Source organism: Lygodium microphyllum, chromosome 3, assembly GCF_053477565.2.
Source record: "Lygodium microphyllum isolate KBCC chromosome 3, Lygodium_microphyllum_v1.1.10, whole genome shotgun sequence".
Lineage (NCBI taxonomy): Eukaryota > Viridiplantae > Streptophyta > Polypodiopsida > Schizaeales > Lygodiaceae > Lygodium > Lygodium microphyllum.
Genome location: NC_141137.1, coordinates 160,450,527 through 160,465,241, shown reverse-complemented (window position 1 = coordinate 160,465,241; position 14,715 = coordinate 160,450,527).

The following is a 14,715-nucleotide window of genomic DNA, read 5'->3' as shown; positions in this document are numbered from 1 at the left end:
TAAAGTACCAAGGTGGGTGCAGTATATCCACTTTCCCTTGAAATAAATTCGATATGTCCTCATCTCTGTTAAAACCAAGGATACACTCTCAAAAGTGATTCATTATACTTGCAACTTTATTGCTATAGTAATTACAAAGATTATATCCCAATAATATCAGTTAGATAATATAATTGACTATTATTGAGGATATAGCTAGGGTCCAAAATTTGTGTACTACTTCTTCTTCAAAGGTCTAGTTCAAGTACATTCACTAAGAACATTCTAGTATCAAGTTAAGAAAACCACTTATGTGATCAATTAGAAATCAAAGTGGGAAAGCACCTCACTTGGTTCAATGAGAGTAAGAAACAAGGGGGAGTTAAACATCAATCCCTCTATTCATAAGGCATAGTCTCAGAGTGGCCCCCTAAACAATACCATGCTAGGATCTAAGATGTGGAGCTTAAGAAAGTCAACATTTAGCTCTAAACCTAGTCATTTGATTGTTGGGGGTTAAAGGCCACTTGTGCCTAGCCACCTATATTTGTATACAATACCCACACTTTGGTACACTATAGGTGGTGGGTGCTCATCATTGTCACTTTATTCTTTATTCTTTTAGTGGCAATAGAATAAGGGAAGACAAGTCACACATTGTGACTATTGGAGTTCCCACACATTGGTCTCTCTCTTCTCGCTTGAACCTCCATAGCACTTGCTCCCTTCTTGCTTCTGCTCGTGCTTCCATTTCCGCTTCATCTTTCAATTGGTATTAGAGTAGGCATTTGAGGAGCATTATTGACCATTTACTTTATCTTGTGAAGAAGCTTAATTCCTTATTTTCATGGCAGCCACCATTGCTCCACTCATTCGAGGTATGCATTGAGTTCTTCCATCTCTTGACTTGCTCCAAGATTTTCAAGGAGCTTCCCCAAGAGCCCTTGAGTATCTACAAGTGAGCTTTGAGCTTAGCACACTCAGTTAGCATTGTAGTAGGCGGTGTGATTCGTGTTAGATCTGTTGAGAAATGACCAATGATGTATGCTCCAAGAAGAGATGTTCTAAATCCCATATGCACAGTAAGGAGAGTGGAGCAACCCAACTACTATAAAGCATTGTGCTTTCACAATGAGTAATGCAATATCAGGATGCTTTCCTCTTTCAGTTGGTGTTATTGTCATTGTCAGTCCATTACACCAGATTGTGTTTATGAGTCCAAGCTTCCATCTTGGAACCTAATTCACTTGTGTAACAATTATCTACTCATTGTCTATGTCAACATGAATCTAGCCTTCATATTCCATCCACCATAGCTCCTGCCATGCTCTAGATCCATGCTTTTCACATGGTATTAGAGCTCAATTGAGCATGGCATAACTCCCTTCTCTGCTCTCTCAGTCCCTCTCTTAACCTTAGGTTAGCTCAAATCCAACTCATGGTTCCATTTCTCACTTTCATCTCCACTTGACCTTGTGGCAGCCATAGCCAAAATAGCACCTACCTGTCTTTGAACTTCTGAATCTCTCAAATCAGAGCATATCTCAACTTGCTTTCTTCTAGGGATTTGTTTCTTGACTTAGGTCACTACTTTGCATCACATGACATTGGACACTGCAGAGCCCAACATTGTCAAAATTCAAGCTCACTGTTCAGAATTGTGCCGTTTACTGTCCATACGACGGGTTTCTCAAAAGATCCATTGTACAAGCTACCCCAACCAAAGAATCAAACCCCTGTTCTAAAAACCCTAATCTGCCATAGCCAAGTACTCTTCAAGCTCCTCTCCACTCCATTTTTCCTATTGTTTTAGTCAACTGAAGCCTCCTTCTCTTAGATCTAAAGTTTATAGCAAGTATAAACCTTCAAGAAGAAGATAAGTAGGTGTGTTTTAGTGTTATCTCTATTGAGGCCAATGCATATTATTTATGGAACAAGATCATTGATCTTATGAAAAGCAGAGTTTTGCATCTCAATTGTATTGGTTGAAGAAGCTTATGGATATTTACATGAAGGAGGGCACCCCTATGTCTACTAATTTGAATGAGTTTCACTCTATTTTCAACTAGCTTGTCTTGCATGATATCAAGTTTGAGGATAACATCAAGTTCTTGCTTGTCACACTACAAGAGCCATGGGATACATTTTGTACTACTATAAGTGCTAATCCTCCTAAGGATGATTATAAATACAATAATATAGAGAGTGCTTTTCTTGTAGAAGTAAACATAAAGAATATTGATACAACTCACACTTCTCATGCACTTGTTGTTAGAGGCAGAAACGGTAATAATAATCATGGTAGAGACTCATAGCCCAAGGAAATCTTGGTCTTGCGGACAATCTCATAGTAAGTAAGTCTCACAGTCATAAGTCCTCTTTGACATATCATTATTGTGGGCAATAGGATTATGTTAGGCCATAGTGCCATAAAATACACAATTGTAGGTGTACTGAGAAAGGAAAGGGAAAAGTACAGGAAAATGCAAAGTCCAGCAAGATTGTACCTAAGTTCAATGTGAATACAGAGGAGATAAATGCATTGGAGTATAGTTATGATGACTACATTCTTACAGCTTCATCTCTTGATGCTACTTAGTTGACCAATGTACCCGTCCACTTACTCTCAGTAGTAGTAATATTGGCTCGTTGATTTAGGAGCATCATTCCATGTTACCTTGCATTGCCATTGGTTTCATAGCTACCGTATATTTATGCGTTCTACTAGACTAGGAGATGACATTGCATTGGATATCATCAGTATAGGTGATATTAAAGTGCATTTTGGTACCGGTGCTCCTTTTGTGCTTTATGATATTCGTCATGTCTAAGCTTTGAAAAAAAGGCTTATTTCAATTGGATAGTTATATGATGATAGTACCATGTATCTTTTGGTGATTCTTCATGAAAGATCATCCATGGCAATCTTGTCTTTAGTATTAAGCTATGTGATGAGAGAGATATTTAGCATCAATTGATTGCCCCATACCCCCCAGAATGGTATTACAAAGCACATAAACAAGACTATTCAGTAGTATGCTTAGTTAGGTAGGCTTATCGTAGCACTTTTAGGCTGAGGTAGTTACTACTATCGTGCAGCCCATTAATAGATCCCTATACACTTATCTTGGTGGTAGAGTTGCAAAGGAGGTATGGCTTTCTAAACCTCCCTCATATGAACACTTGCAAGTCTTTGGATGTGAGGCTTTCTACCACATTCCCAAAGATAAGTGCAATAAGTTAGATCCAAAGTTCATCAAATGCATCTTTTTTTGTTATGGCAATGTAGGTGAGATGGGCTATCATCTTCGGGATCAACATGCTTAAAAGGTTATTGATTGCCATGATAGTTTTTTGCATGAGGAGGAGATGCATATGAAATGAGATCAGTTGATTGAGATATGTAGAGTGATTATTCAAGAGGAGCCTCCTGTTATAGTATAACCAGTTCCAATGGGATAGCTTGTTGCAATTCTTGATGATGTAGTGGCCCAAGATCTAGCTATTGTATAGGATCATAATGCTGGATAGAGAGATTGGCCATACGGGTCCCATAACTAGCTTTCACACTCTCTACTAGAGCTTTCCATCCTCTTGATCATTATGTCCTCTATGGATTATGTCATGGTGATAGAATATGCTAAGCCACTTACCTATGAGGAGGCTATGCGTAGAGCTAATTCTCATTCTTGGGAGAGGGCTATATAGTTTGAGCCTAATTCATTGCAAAAGAATTGTACATGGTACTTGTTTCTCTTATCCCATGGAAAGTATGCATTGCCATACAAAGTGGGTATACAAGTTGAAGAGTACCCCTAGTCACCCAAAGCCATCATATAAGGCTAGATTAATTGCTAAGGGCTTTAAGCAAGAAATAGGAGTTGAGTTTGATGATATCTTCTCTCATATGGTCAAGATGACTATCCTATGCTTGGTCTTGGCCTTGGTTGTTTAGTTGGACGTGGATCTTTATCAAATGGATATTAAGACATATTTTCTACATGGGGACCTACGCAAGGACATTTATATGTAGTAATCTAAGAGATTTATGAAAAGAGGCATGAAACAATTAGTGTGAAAATTTTAGAAGATTCTTTATGGGCTTAAATAGGCATCTAGGGAGTAGTACCATAAGTTTGATGATTTCATGCATTCACATGGGTATTTTCATACCATGTCTATACACAAAGAGGACCCATGATGATAGCCTTATTATCTTGTGCTTTTTTTAATGATATGCTTATAGTTGGGAGTGCTTATGATGAACTAGATGCCTTAAATATTAGGCTCAAGAAGAGCTTTGAGATAAAGGACATGGGGAAAGCCTCACACATACTCGATATGTGCTTTATGTGCAATCGCTTTAAGGGACTTCCCTACTTGTCCCAAAAGGAGTACATACATAGAGTGCTTGAGCAATTCCATATGCAAGATGGTAAGCCTATTGGTTGTCCTTTACCTTCTCTTGTAAAGGTTAGTCAAGCTAATTGTCTATAGTCAGATGATAAGAAGACCGAGATGGCCAAGGCTCCATATATATTTGGAGTGGGAAGTTTGATGTATGCCATGATAGCCATTTGTCTTGACATAGTATTAGTAGTGGGAGTTGTGGCACATTATATGGCTGTACTTGGAAGTGAGGACACCATGAAGGGTATCATGAGACACCTTAAAGGCATTGCATATATATGCATTGGCTATGGTAGCCAAAATATAGGAGTCATGGATTACACTGGCTCAGATTATGCAAGATATGTAGGCAATAGGAAGTCCACATCTAGGTATGCATTTACCTATTATTAGATATGCTCAATGCCCCACCCTCGTAAGAAGGTGCCACCAATGATCCATAGTGCTCTAAGTTGTAAGGTCCCCCTAATGAGGATCCATGTATGAGCACAGTCTTGAATTGTATGACATATGAGGTCTAAGTAGGAGAGAAGGAAGGAGTCTCACTTGTAGCTTTCTTGCTTGCACAATGGGGGAATACACACAGAGGTGGAGGCTGAAAACAGTTTTCCTCTTCTTAGTTGTGTAAGCCAAAAAAACTCTCTTACAAAGAAATAGAAGAACCCTATATATGGGTCTCAAACCAAACTCAACTAACTAAGGTGGCATACTAACTAAGCCACGAACTAGAGTAGATAAGGATAGCTGTCATGTAGCTATTACTCATGGGTGGTGTACTAACCGCGTCTGCAAAGTCGGTGACATAAATACACAACGGTCACCCTGGCGTATCACGAGTGGAAATCGATATCTCAACACTCCCCCTCGAGCTCAATCCCAATTCTTGCACACCAAGCAGGTCTCTGAACTTGCGCAGCTTCTCTGCGCCCAATGCCTTCGTGAATATGTCAGCTACCTGATCCTCTGTGCTGACATAAACTAGATCAATAAGACCTAGTAAAACCCTCTCCCGCACATAGTGATAATGCACCTCAATGTGCTTTGTTCTAGCATGATAGACTGGGTTATTTGCCAAGTGTATACTACTCATGTTGTCACAATAAATGACAACTGGCCCATCTGTAGACTGATGCATATCATAAAGTAGCTTATGCAACCAAGCTACCTCACATGCAACCATTGCTGCACCCCTGTACTCAGCCTCTGTGCTCGACAAGGCAACTGTAGGCTGTTTCTTGCTGCTCCAAGTGACTGCAGCACTCCCAAAAGAGAATACATATCCACTGGTAGATCGTCTATCAGAAATACTACCAGCCCAATCAGCATCAGTGTATCCATGCAACTGTATTTGAACCCCAGTCTCATAAAATAGTCCATACTGCAATGTGGACTTCACATACTTGAGTATGTGTCTAGCCGCATCCAAATGTGGTTTCCTTGGAGCCTGCATAAACTGACTTACCAATCCAACAGCATAGCTCAAATCTGGCCTGGTAATAGTCATATAAATCAAACTTCCTACTATGCGTCTGTACATAGTAGGGTCTTCTAGAAGCTCACCTGCATCTGCGCTCAGCTTCACATTCTGCTCCAAAGGAACTGAAATAGGCTTATAGCCTGTCATCCCATATTTGGACAGCATGTCCAATCCATACTGCCTCTGCAAGAGTTGTATCCCACTTGGTGATCTAATCACCTCAATGCCCAAGAAATAACGTAGCTCTCCCAAATCCTTCATCTCAAACTTCTGCTTCAATAGCATTTTCACATGAAGGATATCTTCATCACTGTCACCTGTCATAATCAAATCATCAACATAAATGACAAGTAGCATAATACCTTTCTCTGTTTTTCTCACATAAAGTGAGAAATCTGCCTTGGAAATCTGAAAGCCATAGTGACAAGATACTGTCCTATCTTGTCAGACCATGCTCTAGGTGCTTGCTTCAAGCCATACAAGGCTTTTTTCAACCTGCAAACAAACTCAGGATGAACAGCATGCACATAACCTGGTGGCTGCTCCATATAGACCTCTTCTTGCAAATCACCATGCAAGAAGGCATTCTTTACATCCATCTGATGTAAATACCATTCCTTTGATGCAGCCATAGCAATGACTGCTCTTACGGTTGCCATCCTTGCAACCAGACTTAATGTTTCTTCATAATCAATGCCATATGTTTGTGCATACCCCTTGACTACTAATCTTGCCTTGTATCTATTCACAGAACCATCTACATTGTGCTTCACCTTATAAACCCACTTACAGCCAATTGCATTTTTACCTTTAGGCAAAGGTACCAATTCCCATGTAGCATTTGCTTCCAAGGCATCCATTTCTTCATCCATGGCTTTTTCCCATTTTTCTTTTCCCATGGCTTGCTCAAAAGAAGTGGGTTCTAGTTCATGTATCACTTTGACCATATATGTATAGTGAATGGCTGTAAATCCATCATATTTCAGCCTATCCACAGGATACCTAGCTCTAGTAGACCTACGCAACGTAGGTTCATTCCCAAGTGCTCTCAAAACATCCATGGTCTTCCTTATTCCAGGTGTAACAATAGAAGGAATACCCAACTCATCATCAATGCTCTGTTCTGAGCCACTGGATTCACCATCCACATAAGAGTGACCTGCATTCACATCAAACATGGGCTGATCTACCTTCTCTTTTCCTTTTCGTGATACCTGAATACCATTATCTGCATTGCTTTGAGAAGATTCTCCTGATCTCAATCTGCCTATCCATGGCGAGGAATGTGAACCACTGCTAGAGGACGCTCCAGGTCCACTAATATTTTGTGACTACTGCTGTGAATTCTGTGCAGCATTACCATTTTGTGCATCTACATCATCAATCACATTTACTGGTTTATACCAGCTACTCATCTCATAAAAAACAACATCTCTGCTCACTGTAAACTTACGAGTAGAAGGGTTATAGCATCTATACCCTTTTTGCTGCTGCAGAAAGTAATCAATAAAGATGCACTTCTCAGCTTTTGGATCCAACTTGGATCTCAACTCATCTGGCACATGTACATAGGCAATGCAACCAAAAATTTTCAAATGAGAAATATTTCTGGTTTCCTACCAGTATACCTCTCCTCTGGAGTCATCCCATGTATTGCTGCAGTGGGAGTCCTGTTCATTATATAGATTGCCGTAGTAACTGCTTCAGCCCAATAAAAATCTGGCAAGTCTTTTTCGTTGAGCATGGCACGAGATACCTGTCCAATATGCCCGTTTTTCCTTTCTGCAACTCCATTTTGTTGTGGGGTATGACTGCATGAATATTGCTGCTTTATGCCATGCTCCTGCAGGAACCTTGCAAACTCATTTGAGAGGTACTCTCCCCCTCCATCTGACCTTAGGCATTTTATTTGAAGGCATGTTTCTTTTTCAACCATAGCTTTAAGACTTTTGAAATGCCCAAAAACTTCACTTTTCTTTTTCATAAAATACACCCAAACTTTTCTGCTATAGTCATCAATAAAACTGACAAAATAATGACAGCCTCCAAGAGATGCAGCTTTAGTAGTCCACACATCAGAGTGGATTAATTCCAATGACTTCTTACTCTCTTGAACATTTCTAGGAAATGGTTTCCTTGCCTGTTTTCCAAACTGACAGGCTTCACATACCTTTGTTGAGATATTGAGCTCCACTCGTGATACACCAGGGTGACCGTTGTGTATTTATGTCACTGACTTGTCAGTTGCAGACGCGGTTGGTACACTGCCCATGAATAATAGCTACATGATAGCTATCCTTATCTACTCTAGTTCGTGGCTCAGTTAGTATGCCACCTTAGTTAGTTGAGTTTGGTTTGAGACCCATATATAGGGTTCTTCTATTTCTTTGTACAAGAGTTCTTTTGGCTTATACAACTAAGAAGAAGAAAACTGTTTTCAGCCTCCACCCTTGTGTGTATTCCCCCATTGTGCAAGCAAGAAAGCTACAAGTGAGACTCCTTCCTTCTCTCCCACAATCTTGACATGGTATCAGAGCCTTGTTCGTGGTAAGGAGCTCAAGAAAGCAAGCCAAGCTCGCGGTGTTCTGGTAAGAGGAGCAGTGTTGCTTTCATTTTCTGTTTTGGGAGCAGATCTCTGCAGGTAGCACAGTCGGAAATTGCAAGAGTGCATTGTCTCAGGTTGAGACGACTTTCGCGGTGAAGCAAGAGGGCAGTATATGCTGCCATTTCGGGGCCTGTTTTTTTGATTTGAGGCCATTTCGGGGCCTGTTTTGGAGGCGAAAGTTTTCTGCACGCACTCAGGAAAAGACCCTATTTTATGCTGTGCGACCACTGTTCTACAGGTCAGTGAAAAGTTACTGTAGAAATTGCATCGTATGCTTGTGCATAGAGACATTGGGAGTTTCAGAATCATCCTTGGTTCCTGTTTATGCAAAATCATCACTAGGAAGTGACTGTGTGGTCAAATACCACTTTCGCCAGTTTTGCAGATTTGCCCTTGTGAGGGTGAAGCTGTGTTTTTTGCAGTGACATAATTTTTTGCAATATTCTATAATGGCGTCTGATTCTCTTTCACAGATTGTCACTGAAAAGCTTGAAAAGAACAACTTCCAGGCATGGAAGTTTAGAATGACGAATTTCCTTATGGGAAAAGGATATTGGGAATTTGTTGCAGGAAATGAAGAAGAACTAGTTCTTCCTGATGTTCCCAATCAACAGCAAATGCAGGCATTCAAAGCATGGCATGAGAGAGCCAGGAAAGTTATGTATTGGCTGTCTATCAGCATTTCAAACTCTATGATTGTGCATATTCAGGATGCAAGTACGCCAAAGGAGGCATGGGATACTTTGTTAAAAATGTATAGCACAAATACGCAAGCCAGGAAAATGCAGCTCAAGCAAGAGTTGCACAATGGGCAAAGAGAAAGTATGAGCATCAATGACTACCACATGAAGGTGAAGAAGATTGCAGATGCACTTGCTTCCATTGGGTCGCCAGTGGAAGATGAGGATCTAGTCTCAGTGACCTTGAATGGTTTAGGAAAGGACTATGCACAGTTTCGAACATCCATTTCCGTCCGTGAAAGATTTCCTGATTTTGAGGAGTTGATTGCTCTTCTAATTTCTGAGGAGCAAAGAAATGGTGGTGCATCTTCTTTAGGAGGAACTTCAAAAGAAGCTGTCTTCTACTCAAATGCTGGAAGAGGTAGAGGCAGAGGTAGAGGAGGCCGTGGTAGAAATCAGAATATGCAGCAAACTCAAGAAAATCAGTCCTATGGAGGAGGACGTGGTAACTCTAGAGGCAGGGGGAGCCAAAGAGGTCGTGGTGGATGGCAAAGAGGCCAAAATGCAAACAGTAATGTTGAATGCTACTACTGTGGTAAAATGGGTCATATGGCTAAAGATTGCTATAAAAAGCAGAATGACATCATGAATGGAAAACTGCAACAAGGGAATTATGCATCTTCTAGTAGACAGGGTGATGACAAAAATGAGCATCTGTTTATGGTGCAGCACATGAACAATTCTGTGACAAGTGCAGAAGAAAGGAACGATGTATGGTATGTTGACTCAGGTGCATCAAACCACATGACAGGTCATGCAGAATGGATGGAGGATGCAAGGAAAATGGAAAAACCAGGATTTGTGGAGACTGGTGATGATACTGCACATCCTATTGTGCAGATTGGAAAAATTCCTTTGGCTATGCAGGATGGGAAAACAAAATACCTATCCGATGTATTTCATTTCCCGAATATCACCAAGAATCTGGTTTCTGTTGGTCAAATGGTTGAGCAGGGCTTGCAGGTCACATTTAATCCTCATGGATGCTTTGTTGAGGATATGAAAAATAAAGGTCGCTTGATAGCAAAAGGAAAGAAGAAGGGCAAAATGTTTACATTGGATGCAGACATGCCTGAATTGAGTGCAGCAATGTTTGCACATGGGACTGGTGTAGTTACAGGTATTGATATCTGGCATAAACGCATTGGTCATGTTAATGTACAGCGACTTAAATCAATGCAGGCCCAAAATATTGTTGCAGGATTGCCCAAATTCAAGGTTGCAGAAATGCATAAGGTATGTGAAGCATGTCAGTTTGAAAAACAGGCAAGGGAACCATTTCCTAGACATGTTCAAGAGAGTGAGAAGCCATTGGAATTAATCCACTCTAATGTGTGGACTACTAAAGTTGCATCTCTTAGAGGCTTTCATTATTTTGTCACTTTTATTGATGACTATAGCAGAAACGTTTGGGTGTATTTTATGAAAAAGAAAAGTGAAGTTTTTGGGCATTTCAAAACCCTTAAAGCTATGGTTGAAAAAGAAACAGGTCTGCAAATAAAATGCCTAAGGTCAGATGGAGGGGGAGAGTACCTCTCAAATGAGTTTGCAAGGTTCCTGCAGGAGCATGGCATAAAGCAGCAATATTCATGCAGTCATACCCCACAACAAAATGGAATTGCAGAAAGGAAAAACAGGCATATTGGAGAGGTATCTCATGCCATGCTCAATGAAAAAGACTTGCCAAATTTTTATTGGGCTGAAGCAGTTGCTACAGCAGTCTACATAATGAACAGGACTCCCACTGCAGCAATACATGGAATGACTCCAGAGGAGAGGTATACTGGTAGGAAACCAGATATTTCTCATTTGAAAATTTTTGGTTGCATTGCCTATGTACATGTGCCAGATGAGTTGAGATCCAAGTTGGATCCAAAAGCTAAGAAGTGCATTTTTATTGGTTACTCTCTGCAGCAAAAAGGGTATAGATGCTATAACCCTTCTACTCGTAAGTTTACAGTGAGCAGAGATGTTGTTTTTGATGAGATGAGTAGCTGGTATAAACCAGTAAATGTGATTGATGATGTAGATGCACAAAATGGTAATGCTGCACAGAATTCACAGCAGCAGTCACAAAATATTAGTGGACCTGGAGCGTCCTCTATTAGTGGTTCACATTCTTCGCCATGGACAGGCAGATTGAGATTAGGAGAATCTTCTCAAAGTAATGCAGATAGTGGTATGCAGGTATCACGAAAAGGAAAAGAGAAGGTTGATCAGCCCATGTTTGATGTGAATGCAGGTCACTCTTATGTGGATGGTGAATCTAGTGGCTCAGAACAGAGCATTGATGATGAGTTGGGTATTCTTTCTATTGTTACACCTGGAGTAAGGAAGACCAGGGATGTTTTGAGAGCACCTGGGAGTGAACCTACTTTGCGCAGGTCTACGAGAGCTAGGTATCTTGTGGATAGGCTGAAATATGATGGATTTACAGCCATTCACTATGCATATATGGTCAAAGTGATACAGGAACCAGAACCCACTTCTTTTGAGCAAGCCATGGGAAAAGAAAAATGGGAGAAAGCCATGGATGAAGAAATGGATGCCTTGGAAGCAAATGCTACATGGGAGTTAGTACCTTTGCCTAAAGGTAAGAATGCAATTGGTTGTAAGTGGGTTTATAAGGTGAAGCACAATGCAGATGGTTCTGTGAACAGATACAAGGCAAGGTTAGTAGTCAAGGGGTATGCACAAACATATGGCATTGACTATGAAGAAACATTCAGTCCGGTTGCAAGGATGGAAACCGTAAGAGCAGTCATTGCTATGGCTGCATCAAAGGGATGGTCTTTACATCAGATGGATGTAAAGAATGCCTTCTTGCATGGTGATTTGCAAGAAGAGGTCTATATGGAGCAGCCACCAGGTTATGTGCATGCTGTTCATCCTGAGTTTGTTTGCAGGTTGAAGAAAGCCTTGTATGGCTTGAAGCAAGCACCTAGAGCATGGTTTGACAAGATAGGACAGTATCTTGTCACTATTGGCTTTCATATTTCCAAGGCGGATTTCTCACTTTATGTGAGAAAAACAGAGAAAGGTATTATGCTACTTGTCATTTATGTTGATGATTTGATTATGACAGGTGACAGTGATGAAGATATCCTTCATGTGAAAATGCTATTGAAGCAGAAGTTTGAGATGAAGGATTTTGGAGAGCTGCGTTATTTCTTGGGCATTGAGGTGATTAGATCACCAAGTGGGATACAGCTCTTGCAGAGGCAGTATGGATTGGACATGCTGTCCAAATATGGGATGACAGGCTGTAAGCCTATTTCAGTTCCTTTGGAGCAGAATGTGAAGCTGAGCATAGATGCAGGTGAGCTTCTAGAAGACCCTACTATGTACAGACGCATAGTAGGAAGTTTGATTTATATGACTATTACTAGGCCAGACTTGAGCTATGCTGTTGGATTAGTAAGTCAGTTTATGTAGGCTCCAAGGAAACCACATTTGGATATGGCTAGACGCATACTCAGGTATGAGAAGTCCACATTGCAGTATGGACTATTTTATGAGACTGGGGTTCAAATACAGTTGCATGGATACACTGATGCTGATTGGGCTGGTAGTATTTCTGATAGACGATCTACCAGTGGATATGTGTTCTCTTTTGGGAGTGCTGCAGTCACTTGGAGCAGCAAGAAACAGCCTACAGTTGCCTTGTCGAGCACAGAGGCTGAGTACAGGGGTGCAGCAATGGTTGCATGTGAGGTAGCTTGGTTGCATAAGCTACTTTATGATATGCATCAGTCTACAGATGGGCCAGTTGTCATTTATTGTGACAACATGAGTAGTATACACTTGGCAAATAACCCAGTCTATCATGCTAGAACAAAGCACATTGAGGTGCATTATCACTATGTGCGGGAGAGGGTTTTACTAGGTCTTATTGATCTAGTTTATGTCAGCACAGAGGATCAGGTAGCTGACATATTCACGAAGGCATTGGGCGCAGAGAAGCTGCGCAAGTTCAGAGACCTGCTTGGTGTGCAAGAATTGGGATTGAGCTCGAGGGGGAGTGTTGAGATATCGATTTCCACTCGTGATACGCCAGGGTGACCGTTGTGTATTTATGTCACCGACTTTGCAGACGCGGTTAGTACACCGCCCATGAGTAATAGCTACATGACAGCTATCCTTATCTACTCTAGTTCGTGGCTCAGTTAGTATGCCACCTTAGTTAGTTGAGTTTGGTTTGAGACCCATATATAGGGTTCTTCTATTTCTTTGTACAAGAGTTCTTTTGGCTTATCCAACTAAGAAGAGGAAAACTGTTTTCAGCCTCCACCCTTGTGTGTATTCCCCCATTGTGCAAGCAAGAAAGCTACAAGTGAGACTCCTTCCTTCTCTCCCACAATCTTGACAACCTTATGCATTTCTGCAACCTTGAATTTAGGCAAACCTGCAACAATAATTTGGGCCTGCATTGATTTAAGTCGCTGTACATTAACATGACCAATGCGTTTATGCCAGATATCAATATCTGCAACTACACCGGTCCCATGTGCAAACATTGCTGCAGTCAATTCAGGCATGTCTGCATCCAACGTAAACATTCTGCCCTTCTTCTTTCCTTTTGCTATCAAGCGACCTTTATTTTTCATATCCTCAACAAAGCATCCATGAGGATTAAATCTGACCTGCAAGGCCTGCTCAACCATTTGACCAACAGAAACTAGATTCTTGGTGATATTCGGAACATGAAATACATCTGACAGGTATTTCTTTTTCCCATCCTGCATAGACAAGGGAATTTTTCCAATCTGCACAATAGGATGTGCAATAACATCACCAGTCTCCACAAATCCTAGTTTTTCCATTTTCCTTGCATCCTCCATCCATTCTGCATGACCTGTCATGTGGTTTGATGCACCTGAGTCAACATACCATACATCGTTGCTTTCTTCTGCACTTGTCACAGAATTGTTCATGTGCTGCACCATAAACAAGTGCTCATTTCTGTCATCACCCTGTCTACTAGAAGATGCATAATTCCCTTGTTGCAATTTTCCATTCATGATGTCATTCTGCTTTTTATAGCAGTCTTTAGCCATATGACCCATTTTACCACAGTAGTAGCATTCAACATTGCTGTTTGCATTTTGGCCTCTTTGCCATCCACCACGACCTCTTTGGCTCCCCCTGCCTCTAGAGTTACCACGTCCTCCTCCATAGGACTGGTTTTCTTGAGTTTGCTGCATATTCTAATTTCTACCACGGCCTCCAAATCGGCCTCCTCTACCTCTGCCTCTACCTCTTCCAGCATTTGAGTAGAAGACAGCTTCTTTTGAAGTTCCTCCTAAAGAAGATGCACCACCATTTCTCTGCTCCTCAGAAATTAGAAGAGCAATCAACTCCTCAAAATCAGGAAATCTTTCACGGATGGAAATGGATGTTCAGAACTGTGCATAATCCTTTCCTAGACCATTCAAGGTCACTGAGACTAAATCATCATCTTCCGCTGGCGACCCAATGGAAGCAAGTGCATCTGCAATTTTCTT